A 13,250-nucleotide genomic window follows, 5' to 3' on the forward strand; every position below is an offset into this window, starting at 1 on the left:
CACGCGGCTGTTGGCTTCCTCACTCTGAACGCCCCCCCCCCCCCCCCCCCCACACACACACACACACACACACACACGTGGCGGAGTGTGTGGTCAGGGACGGGACAGAGACCAGCAGGAGCTTCATGGACCACCTGTCAGACGCCTCCATTCAGCTCTGTGTGTGTGTGTGTGTGTGTGTGTGTCTGTCACGGCTCATCTACACACATCCTGGGCTTTGCACACGTCACCCCCCCCCCCCCCCCCCCCCCCCACTAAAATCAGCTCCATGTTTGCAGGTGTCAGAACGAGGAGTGTCACGTTGTGTGTCCGTCTGAGCTGAGTGCTTGTGTGTGTGTGTGTGTGTGTTGTGATGGTCTATCCTCTCCACCCAACACATGTGGGGCCGTGGGTGGGGGGCCGTGGGGGGGGGGGGGGGGGGGTAGTGATGGATCTACCCCTACACGTGTCTTGTCACTGTAGTGATGGACCATCCTACACGTGTCTTGTCACTGGTGTCTGTCCCTCTCTCTGACTGAACCCTCCCTCCTGATCCTCAGGCAACCCCCCCTCCCCCTCACCTCCCTCCCCATACACTATTTTTGCAATGGCCCCCGGGGGGTGGGGGGGGGGGGGGGGGGGGGGCTCTCAGAGTTGTGGTGTGCTGCATGCTTGCCCTGCCTTCCTCCTCTCGCCCCCTCTGCTGGCAACCTGGAACAGGTGGTGGTGGTGGTGGGGGGTGGCGGAGGGGGGGGGGTGTGGTCGGCTTACTCCCCCCCCTCCCCCCTCTCCCTCCCTCCCCCCTCCTGCCTTTCTGTTCAGTTAAGCACCCGTTGCCTGGTCGTACTGTTTTGGAATGAACCCGATCGCTCCTGTCGGGTTCGGTGCCTGTGCTTCTTTCTTTGGGTTGAGGAAGCATGTTTCCTGTTCTTAACAGCGACCCCCCCCCCCCCCCCCCTCCTGTGCCCCCCCCCCCCCCCCAGTGTTTCCTAGTGTAACGTAAAAAGGACAACAGGGACCCCAGGTGTTGTTTTTCTGACTGAACGTATGCATAGGTAGGCCATGGATGTCTCGTGTGTTTGTTTTACTGTGAGTACACAGTATGTACGTACTAATATTAGTATTGTTTGGTTTGATCGGTGTCTTAACACCTCGTTGTTAGTTTACAGTTAATCAGGCGCGAGCAAAGTGTCTCCAAGCAGCGTTTCACCCGATAACAAAAGCTATGAAGATCTTATTTTGCAGCGGATGTTTTTAGGATGCTCCACTGTGTGTGAAGGTAAACTGTGATCCACATATTCACCGTAACTGGCTGAGGATTAACATGTGATTATCTCAGATGTTTGGGGGCAAATTTTTGATGATTTTTATAAATCGTACCACAGAAATGATGTCCACTGCCCCCCCCCCCCCCCTCCCCCTCCCTCCCCACCTCCCCTTCCTCTCAACGGCACATAAACGTACGTGATTGAAACTTTTCTTTTTGTTTTATATTTGACGATGTCGGGCTGAGATTCGGCTTGTTTTTTCTTGTTTTCGTTTTGTTTCAAAGCTGGAAGTCTTTGTCGTAGCTTATTCTGTCTGAACGGGGTCTGAAGCCCAAACTAAATATGAATAACAACTAAATTGTTTTGAACGAGAGCGTTCTTGAACATCCATCTGACGCGGCGCGCGGCGAACTCGATGGACGTATTGACCCGTGGAACTCTTGATGGAAAGCGTCGATCAGCTTAAGAAGTCTCCCGTTTGCTCAAACAAGCCACTTTTGTTTGTTTATCCCCCCCCCCCCCCCCACCCGATGGAAAATCTGATGGGACCTGCAACAACAAGACCACCACAAAACCCCCCCGGAATAACCTGCCTGTACAGTGGAAACGGCACGTTGGAATTAGAGAATATATATGAATATATGAATAAAGTTTTAAAAAGGAAAATCATCTATTTTAACTATTGAGAGTCTTACCATTACTTTATCTGCTTTGCGAAGTAAGACTTCTTTTCCTTTGTGAGGTCTACCAAATGGTGTGTTTTTGCACTTTTTCGTTCGTGTTCCATTTGGTGGCCCGTGCTTGTGTTTTGGAGCACTGAATACTTTGTATCGTGTTTACCGTGCCAATTAAAATATGCCTGGAAAGTTAACGCCGTGTCTCTTGTTTTTTCATATTTGAATCAAACGACACAAAACATCTCTTCAGAAGACATGATTCATCTTCATCGGTTCATCTGTTCGACAGGTTGTATGAATACAAAACATGTATCAATCCGTCGCATCATACTCCAGTGGAACTTTGCAGAATTATAAGAATGAATCTCATGAATGCAATTGAGTCATAAAAGGCAAATAAGAGATTTTATTTTGAAGGCGGGGACGATCATTTGTTTCAGGGATTATTAGGGTGCAGTTCCCCCGGTGGGCCGTTAGATGGCGCTCTTGCTCCACCGACTGGCCTTACTTAAGGATCTACTTTTTTTTCAATAACAATCCAACAATTTAGCAAGAACTAACATGAGCAACTACTAGAGGTGGATTTTGCCTTTACTGGATTCCTCTTTATTTTGGTTTCCCTGTTGGCATTTTAATTCATTTCCTCGACCCAACAAAAAGTCGAGTCCCTCTGGGCGTCGTCCTGATACCCATCGTCAGTGTTCCGACTCGCTCCGCTGCTGATTGCATTTGACCATCGGACAGCGGCGCAGTCACGTGTATTGATCTGGCCCACTCACAGATTTGACTGCCAATTGATTCTGGCCCGCTGAGTTCAGTACCAGTACACGCTGTGGAGCAGATGCAGACACTTTCTCAGAGCCTGATGGGCCTCTGCTCTCAGGGCTCCAAATGCATTGCTGCGGGGAATCCTGGGAGGGCATTAAGTTTCCCTTTCCAACATCATTCAATTTATTTCCACTTTGCTTTCTTAACTGGTTCATTCGGCCAAAATGGTCTACTTATCAATTTACATTACCGGCATGAGTTGGCCTAAAGTCTGTCGTCCCTGGCCTGTAGTTAGACTTGCATGGGTACGATGAATATTTCAATTCTATGAATACAATTTGCCGTATTAAAACTACGCAGGCAAATGTATGAAAAAGGCAAATACAGCACAACGCGTGTTTATTCTGCGACCAGCAGCAAAGTGCTTCTCTGAAACATGGCATGGCGTTAATTAAACCCGCAGACCAGTCTGCCATCGGCCTTTTGGCCGCAGTGAGTCAGAGCGTTCTGCAGACTGGTGACCGAGCGTCCCGAGTCGCTGTTTTAATTAAGAACGTTTCTTCTTAAGAACAAAATGGAAAAGCCTTTATGGGCTTTTACAGTTATGTTATGGCATTTGCACCAGCTTCAGTATCCTGAGCCTGAGTCAACACAGATGTTTTGAAGATTACCTCAACTTAAAAAAAAAAAAAAAAGCATCCCTCTTTTGAATTCTTTGGCTTTTCTGCAACTCAATAAAACCTGTTCCACACGCTGTGCGCGTTCCTGTGTGCGCGGCGCCAAGCACTCCTTGACTGAAAACCCGAGACCTTCCCTTACTCGCGATGAGCCGGCTAACCGTAAGCTAAGCTAAGGTTAGCCAGCTGTGACTTCGCTATGCGGCGTGGCGAGATTTGTTCCTTTCATGGACATATATAACGGAGGAACAGCAGTATCATTACCAGAGGATACCTGGTTTTCTTTTTAACTCCTTATTTCAGCTTCCGCTAAATGTGACCAGACTCCATTGCCGAGGATTAGCATGACTCATGTTCTTCCAGCGGTTAGCCAGAGGAGCCTGAGGGCCTCGTGGACCTCTTTTCTATAATGCGTTTACAGCCTGCGCGTAGCACAGGTGTGCAGAACGAGGAAGGCGGTTACTCACAGTCTCTGCGACTGCGACGTCAACCCCCGAGCCTGGAACGGGTAAACGTCCTCCAACACCAAACAGCGCTCAGCTGCTGCGGATCGGACCCAAACCCAAAAGGGCAAAACTGTTGCAAACCACCGAGGAGAACAAAAGACACCCGAGAGGCGCCTTTCGTCGCCAACGTGACATTAATGCTTTGGTGTTACAGAAGAACACAATGCGCGGCGACTTCTCCAAAGACGAGAGTTTCACCAGTGTAACAAAGAAGGTCTCAGAAAACCGAGGAGAATATGAAAAAAAAAGAGGAGGGAAGCTGGTTCCTCCATCTGGAATAGATATGCTGTCCGCGGGCTGCGTCCCGAGCCGAGCTGAGCTAATACTTGGACTGTGGCGTCACTTTTCTATAATATTCTGCACATTATGGTCCCAGTCGCCGACGCAGCGCCGCGTAATCTGCTCCCAACAACGGCGTTGTGGCCTAGTGGGCCACATGGCAGCAGAGAGAGGACAGAAACTGGGCTGGTGAATGGATTCCCGGCACCCTGGGGGGGGGGTGTAGATGTGTGCTGCATGTATAGGTTTCACTCTCGCGGCCAATCATCTCTGCTCTTTAATTAACTAACCGCCGGTAATTAGAGGGCGAAGGCCTGAACCAGCAGAAGATCTCTCGTTATCTCACTCCGCCTGTCATCCTTTTCTCTCTCCACGCTTTAGCAAAGTGATGAACGTGAAGTAGCTTAGAAAAAGCTCCGTGGCAGAAGGACGAGCTCATCACTGCAGCGATGGCGTGTGACGGAGGCCTCAACGAGAAGCAGAAGGGACTCGTCCTTTGGATTGTTGCGGAAACTCTTTGAAAAGGACTGTGATACCACGTGGTTTTATCATTTTTGAAGCTTGAGTGCAATAAAGTCAAAAACCAAACATTACACCAATGTCTTTTTTTTTCCGATTTCAGTAGATTTAAATAATGCTCATTTCCTTACTTCTGTTCTCCATTCGTACTGTAGTTCCCTGGAAGTTTAAGTCCTCCCTCCCCCCACTCAAAAGAGGAACAAAATTCCTCCGCTGACCTCTGCACCTTGAGCTGTAATTTGGTTTAAGGGGCGCTGAGCCACATGGTCGCACGGCGCTCTCTGTGTCATCCTCTTCCTTTAGACCCCCCCCCCCCTCATCCCCTCACACACACACACACGGAAAATGCCGATTGGAAACAAACCGTAGTGTATTCAGAGTGAATACCGCAGCGTATGAGGGTAAGGAATGCCGTCCCCGCAGGACAAAGGGACGTCTGTTGCTCCGGCCGCTCTTTGTATCTTTGGACAGTTTCGTAAGGCCTTTTTTCTACCCGGTGGGACTCGGAGCCGTGGCGGACCTCCAGACCGCTTCCAACCACCTCCAGACCGCTCCAACCATCTCAGACTCCAGGCCGTCGTACCACAGAGGACTCACGACCACGAGAGACGGTCCAACCGCGCTCCCCCCGGAGCCAGCAATGAAGCCCGGGTAATAAAGTCCCCTCCGAGCCTTTGAAACCAAACACATGGAGGCACACAGCTGCAGAGGGGGCTTGTACACATGTATGCGTATTTACTGCAAGTTCCTCTCGCATCAGACTCCACACAAAGGAGTCTACAGGTGTTACTGCGTCTATTCATCACAATGGGAAAAATGAAAAGCTCGTATCACAACAGGCATTTTCTATTCGCTTAACGACGGCATTTTGTTAGCCGTTGTTCCAATTACCTCCTGTTTTCGTCCAGGAAAAAAATAGTTTCCTACATTTGGGGCCAAACGGGAAATTTTATTGCTGTAACAAAATACCGAAGAAGTCAACGTAATCAGGTAGGCACTGTCAGAGAAGACTCGCCGTTCTGAATCCTGAAATCCAGCTTCTGAGGGAGCCCCCATCTGCCACTGAGAGAGATGGCCTCCACCTCGCACGACCCCCCGGAGCAGGAGTTAATCAAGAGGGGCCCGTCACCAATGAAATCACAGGGCGCCCGCAGGAGGAGGAGATTTCACTCCTTTTCTCCCGTTAATTCACCAGACGAATCTCACAGTGGGTTTGTCTCATCGCTGAGCTGATTAGGACAAAATTCCCTGGGCTCCGCTAATGAAAAAGTGGCTGGAAGCAAACGAGCGCATGCATTTAAATGAGGAATGACTTCTTCTTCTTTTTTTTCCTTTTTTCATCTCTCTTTGAGAGTTTAAAGAGAAGAATGGTTGATACATAATTCAGAATAGTTCTAAACGTTATCCTGGTGGGTAACACGCCCCTGTTTACGCAACAGGATTTTTTAGGGGGTGGGATATGAATAAAACTACAAACGATAATACCAACGCCAGTATTGGAAACAGCCATCGGGTCGGCTTCATAACGAAGGCTGACTTACGCATTGGGTCGGTCACATGATACCTTCAAGCTCTATTCAGTAAAAAAGCGCATTAGTGCAACTTCAAAGTCAAATGAATTAATCAAAATACCTTTAGCAGGAACCTGGAAGCTCATCTTTCAGCACACTTGTGCCTCGTCGGACACGTTGTCACGTCGCAGCAGGAAAAGCTCGGGTGATATTAATCATCGGTAATTGCTTTCCGGGCCCCCGACGTGGATCAGTCATCATAAAGGTTGTTAGTTGCGCTTTAGTGTTTTCTGTGTGGTTAAAATGTCACAGAATGGTCTTCGCAGGCATGCTGTGACTTTACTAATACAACCGTTCATAGTGATGTTTGGTCCAACTCGCACATCTTCGCCTCGTTGACCATGTGGGAGTTTTCTATCCAGATGTTCCCCTGGAGATGATACCTTTACAAACGCGATAATACGAGAGCTAATCTTGATTTGATCAAAAGATAAATGCGGACTTCCTCACTAAGCACTGCAGGCCTGGTCCATACTTCTTCTTTGACAGTTGCATAGCGGCAGAATCCAACACAAGCACTTTCTGGGGAGATCCTGAGGATTACATGTTTCCTCTTCAATAGGAGAAAAAAACAAAACTGATTTGTGTTTTGGTTTCCTCTAGAATCCTCCAGTGCGACGTCTCTGGCTCGCGACGCGGCGGCATTGTGGGATCACTCCACCATGTTGGAAACATGAAGGTGTTTCGCTCCTGTCTCAGTCTGCAGAAGCGTGTCACCGGCGGCGTTACAATAAACATCCAACTCGTGTTCCACCTCGCCAGCCGGCAGCGTCCCTCAGCGGTTCCCTTCTTCTTCTTCACCCCCATACGGGGCAACCATATCCTAAACTTTGTATTTTTCACTTAAACCCTAATAACAAAAATGTCTCTTACTTTTTTCCATCTAAAATAAAGGCTTCTACGGGATTGTAAAAATGTGATTTTTCTCTGTGCATCTATTCATGTTCTGAAAAAATATTATCTGAAAGGACATCAGAATGAGCAAAAACCAAAGGGAGCACACGGATCATTTCTATTGCAGAGTTCAAAAGGTTGTCGATCCACAGCGTTTATGGCATGAAAACATTCCGCTATTAGCTCTCGCTGTCGCTATTATATGACCATAATGCTGCGGTCAATGTGATTCAAGATGAAATATGACAACAGTTTAATTGAGTGCAATACGAGTAAAACAAATGTTTTTGATTGAAGGGGGTTTTTCAGAAAAGTGCAACAAAATATTCCACCAGGTTCCCGGCCTGTTGGAAAAAGTTAATATGTGAACTATTGATATTGGCCTCGTCTTTTAAAACCGTCAGACCCCAAATGACTGGCTTCTTTATTTGAGCAGCTTTTTTTTTCCCTGTGAAAAAATACAGAAATGCTTTATTATTAAACGGAGCAGGACGGACTACTTGAGGAAGTTTGGAGAGATTTAAAACGGTCTCAATAATCTCTTATTAATCACTTTTATGAGGCTCGCTGCTTGCGAGTGACCCGCACTGAGCCCGATGACGTAGACGTTCTCAGGCTGTCTCCACCAGGTTTCAACTTCAGTGACGCGTTTGGGCCGTTGCTAGGATTCACTATCACAGGAAAATAAAGCCGGCAGTGAGATTATTATTATTTTTTTTTGCTGTTTTCAATCCCTCAAAAAATGTGGACGATACAGCAGCCGTGAGGGATATTCGGAGATTACGGTTTTAAATCAATTGAAGACCAAAACATTCATTTGATCATGAGGGGAACAGAGCACCCAAGGGTGCCACACAGATCAGGACGGATTAACCTCAGCAGGGAGATCCGTCACGCCGCCTTTTGTGGCGAAACCACCCGACGGAGACAAACAGAAAGGGGATTTGGATTGAGGTGGGAATAAAGATTTGGTTTAATTTATAATCACAACAGAGGATCAAATGCGCTCGTCCGTCTCCTGGTTGGATCATTCGCTCGGAGCCGTGTGTCCTCACTAAGTATATTGTGTAAAACAAAAAAAAACAGAAAAGTGTCGGGTCCAAACCGGGCCTGTGTGGTGTGCGGGTGGCCCGGGGACTTGAGCTGCATGGCTATAGTCAGGTAATCTGATTAAAGTCAGCGATTAGCCGCTAAATCGCTCTACTCCTCAGAGAAGAGTCACGTGACAACGCTACATCGTAACAGTAATATCAAAGACGGGTTATGAAGACATCCAACGGGGGGGAAAATCAGAGCCCAGCAAACGGGACGTGCAGCCATCATGGATGTTTTATAAGAAAAACCTGTGGCTGATTCAACACGACGTAGCAGCGTCTGACGCTGTCGTACACTGACTTTGGGTAAGAATGCCAACCCGAATGTATCTGTGTGTGTGCGTTAAACAGATCGAAAGGAACCACGTTGGTATTCATGTGAAGTTCATCTGATGGATCATCGAAACTCTCGCTCCTTTTGTTTTTGCTGCACGTCGACACCCTTTTAGGGAACATTGTGTTTCTTTAGCAGCTACTGTAAGGGGGGCGGGATTCTAATGTGGCTTTGACAACACAATCCAACCCTTTGCGCGTTACACAGAATCCATGTCGTCCTTCATTCAAGTGTGTTTATTCATTTTTCACAACTTGACTTGACTGTGATCTTTCTTCCCATGCCAACCTGCACAAGTAGAACACAGGATACGTAGAGTATGAACACACACACAAAGTGTTTCTTTTTGATGCTCATGATAGTATCAGATCCAGTTACTTTGAAGATGAGCTGAACTACAACGTTCGTCGACCTCCGTTGTCGCGGACAACGATTCCTGTTTTTTGTTTCCGTAGTTTTCTCACTCCAACCGGACGGCAGCTCTTGCGAGAGTGCAGATTTTCACTGCAGCTGGTGACTGAGGCCCAAATTCCAGTCCAGCTGGGGTGTGCAACACGGTCAGGGACAGCTCCCGTCACCCCCCCCCCCCCCAGTCATCCCTCTGTTCCCCCCAGAGATCTCAGACAGACCTCATGTGGCCGGCCACAGTTTACATGGCCTCCTTTCTTCTCCGTCTCTTACAATTTATTTACACTGCCGTCGCCTAGCAACCGCCACAACACTCGCCGACTCCGCCTCTCCTCCTGCTCCCTGAGTCATTGGCAGCTAACCTCCTTTTTGCACAGAGCCCCATCTGCAGAATGCTGACGAACACGTGTGCTGGGATGTTCGGGTACCATTGGTGGTCCGCGCACAACCATGATGAAACGCACACGTGGACACACTTTTCCAGCAGCTGCAGGGGTGAGGCGGAGGATAACCCAGGTGGGAGTTCAAAGACAGGTTGTGACTCAGAAAAACCGAGACACTCAACTTATCAGAGAGCGATATTAAGGTCTGGGAACTTATCAACGCTTGGCTCTTCCGCCTCTTGCCCCCTCGTCTGCGATGGATGTTTTCTGGAGGGGAAAAAAAAAAAAAAGAAAGAGAAAAGGACCAGAAGTCCAATGCCTCCGGTCTGCCATGACATCATTCCTGCGCACATCTGGAAACGCTAGAGCGAGTGTGTGTGTGAGAGAAGAGGGAGCTGCAGAAGAATAGGGGGGCTGGTGACACATCAGCAGTATGGAGCAAAGAGGGGGAAGAGCAAAAGAAAAGAAGGGAAAAGATTGTTTATCAGAACATAGACAAAGATGCAATGTATAACCAAACTGTGTAAACACGGCCTTTGTTCTGACAGCGTTCTAAGTCGCCGCCTTTGTGCAGCAACCTGAAGCCAAACCCGGTTTCTTGGCTTTATTTGAATGTTTTCCTCAAGGAAATACTTTTTTTAGTTTTAAATTTTAATTAATATCCAGGTTGATTTTCTCAGATTTAAGAAAATTAAGTGTGACGCCAACAGGTATATTGATCCATCTTATATTTATAGTCTTGATTTTTTTTGTTCTCTTTTGTGGCCAGAAAGACAAAATATCTGGCAACCATTTTCCTTCCTTCTCATTCCCACCACCGGAGGGCGACACTTTACTCATTCTGTATTGATGAAAAGTGTAGCCTTTTATGACAGTTATTGTAAAAACGGCTTAAAAAAGAGTTACATTAATCATTTCCTGATGTATACTGTTCACAGGCTGCATTTCACAAGGATCATACAAATCTGTTTCTCTAAAGGCAAATACAACGGCAAGCGATACCAAGTGGAGTACACGCCTACTCGACATTCATACGGAGAAGTAGAGATGTGGGATTATGAAAGAAGGAAATGGGGGAAAAGAGGAGGGTTAATGGTGGAAGGGGATGTGGAGAAAGCTGTTTGCCAGATGTTTGTGTCCATACTGCAAACAGGCAAACCAAAAACGGCTCATTGAGCATATTATGATCTCTCAACTTCTGCCCTCTCTATCAAACTGACTCAAAACTATCACATTTTCTGGCCCATCCATCATTTTTCATTCATTGCCCTGCTATTGTCTGGTTTTGGGCCCAGTTTTTAGGAAGGGAAGAGAGAAAGTCCTGTTGACATTAAAGGCAAAGCTGCAACTTTCAAATGCGCTTTCGCAAGACCGAACATGAAACGGGAGGCCGGTAAATGAGAGGAGGAAGCAGGCGGGCAGAACACGTTGGACATACGCAGGTCACCGAGGTGACGGAGGCGTTTCCTCCTCTCGAAAACCGACCCAGCGATCCGGGCCACAGCGGCCTGTGACGTCGGCGTCTCCAGCGGGGCCCGCGGACCGCAGCGGACCGCAGCCCCCCTCCCCTACCCCCCCACCCCGCTTCCTGTCTCGCGTGGGGTACCATTACCACCGACCATCATGACCCAACTCGTCTACAATGTGGCACAGTTGCGCTCTTTTTCCGCGAGCATCATCTCCCCCGATTGGTCACGGATGTCTCATTTGGGGGAGCAGAGGAAAGAGGCTGGAAGATTATTTTTTTTTTTTTAAGTCGGGTGGTTGGGGTGGGGGGGTTATGAGCCAACGCTCACCCTCATCCAACAGCCTGAACAAGGCCTCCACCCCCGGTGGGTTATCCTTTCGTCAGCTTGGAAAAGTGGAAAAAGGTCTGACTCACAGGGTGATAAATTCCTTTCCTATGTTGAGGGATTCCCCAAGGAGACCATGACCAGCACGTCGCCACCAGATGCCAAGAAATAAATAAGTTCGGCTTTAAAAGACATTAATTCAACGTGGTAATCAGTAAGTGTTAGCAACTAATATCCTTCCTCCAGGAGCGCTGAGCCTTGTTCCACTATGTTGTTTCAGTGCACAGACGTCAGAAATTAGGTTTCATATGGTCCTGAAATGTGAAATCGGGCTTTTTGCAATAACTCACATTTGAGATCTAAAACTTTCTCATATTTTCCATGTTATGGGATATATTAGGCCAATATATTATTCTTCAGGCAGTGTTGTGGGCTTTACAACACTAGTGTCAGAGTTTGGCTCCTGCAGAGGCTTTACACCGTTTTGTCATGCTGCGCTTGGGCAGGGTTCCTCATGCTGCTCGTCTGGAACATTTCACATGGAGGGTTGCAAGTCGCAATTTACTCGCATTGAGGGCTACAATATCCTCACACAGGGAACCAGTTTAGATTTGTTATTGTGCTTTTAAAAAAAAAATTGATTCAACCAATAATATCTTCAAGATGACAGTGCCATGACCATCTAAAAAGAAACTCGCCCAATGGCCAGCAAAATATACACACAGCTGTGAGTTCAATCATCTAAAATCATCTAGATCATCTCTGAGAATATCAGCCAAGACCAAGAACACAAATAATTCCCAGCTGCTGTCGTAAGTCCGCCTTCCTTCATTTGTCCTCAAAACATCATGGAAACGAAGAACAACAAGCTGCCTTCAATCAAACAACACAAGCCACGCCAGCCCCCCCCCCCCCTCCCGCCCCATTGCTCCTTGCAATGGTCCACGGCATTCACATGTCGAGGTGAGTTGTAAAAAACTGCATTTTCCGGTTGATGGAAGGAGAACGTGTGCAGACTTACCGTTGCTGAGGGTCGAGTAATGACCTTAAATGACCTCTGGGTGTGAAGGACCTTCACGGGCGAGGGGGCCAATGACAGAACCCCCGGATCAAAGAGAAGGAAAGAAAGGTACTCAGTCATGATTATATGACAGTCTGAAGAGGTGCGGCAGTTTAAAAACAATAATCTACAAAATCTTTGGTTCAGCTTAATTGAACTAAAAGTACACCAAACTATTTAAGAACTGGGGTGATGATCTGAAAGCTAATGAAACCTGCATATGTGTAATAAATTAGGTTTGTAAACTACTCCTCAGTAGGCTAATGTATATTAGCACTACATTTGTACATTTGAGTGTCATCAGCATAGAAGTGGAATTTATGTAATTTCTTTACTGGTGTAACAAGGCGACATTGTCTGTGGGCATGAAACTCAACACCAACGTGCTCCCGGAAGCTCTGCCATCGATGTGTGACCGGGTGTGAACCTTGGATCGTGGGATCCACTGTGGTCAGTGGGTGCAAAGGTCGACACCCAAAGGAGCCTTTCAGCAAGAGGGAAATACAGCGATATACTGTTAATTTCAATATGCAAGCAATATCCCTCATATATATACACACCCGGAGCTGGGATCAGTATTCCTTTATTAGAATGCCAGAGAATGATTAAGGGGTGATTAAGATTTTATATAAATGTACAAATGTACGTATATAAACGTTTTTCAGTTTTCAGTATATGAAATCTGAGTAAGAAAGATAATAGATGGATGTTTTAACAGTAGACGCATGATTCTGGGCCACATTTCCCAACCACTTCTGTCTGGTGCCCTCTTTGACACAGAAATACAGATGGCAGCAATTATCATCAACAGACGTGTGGAGGGAACAGAATCCTGTAGGCAGCCAAAGTTTTATAAAATCACCGGTCTCCTGTGTTTCAGTGACTTTTGTTTTTCTTTTCTATAGCTACTCCCCCGCAAATCTGTGGCACCTCTCAACTCGGAGACATCTGAACCGACGTTTTGTGCCACTTTTGTTGAGGCTTTTCCGTTGGATTTGATTTCTTTTTGAAAACAAACAAAAGCACGGGCAACACACACC

The 13,250-nt window shown here is 47.2% G+C and overlaps 1 long non-coding RNA gene across 1 annotated transcript; it reads left to right on the forward strand.

Annotated features, from left to right (window-relative positions):
* Positions 1–5,049: 5,049 nt before the first annotated feature.
* Positions 5,050–7,164, forward strand: LOC120831989 (uncharacterized). Its single transcript, XR_005714137.2, has 2 exons — positions 5,050–5,324; positions 6,848–7,164. It is a non-coding gene; the product is annotated as an uncharacterized LOC120831989 (long non-coding RNA).
* The last annotated feature ends 6,086 nt before the right edge of the window (positions 7,165–13,250 follow it).

The sequence above is a fragment of the Gasterosteus aculeatus genome, chromosome 14 (genome assembly GCF_964276395.1).
Source record: "Gasterosteus aculeatus chromosome 14, fGasAcu3.hap1.1, whole genome shotgun sequence".
NCBI classification, from domain to species: Eukaryota; Metazoa; Chordata; class Actinopteri; order Perciformes; family Gasterosteidae; genus Gasterosteus; species Gasterosteus aculeatus.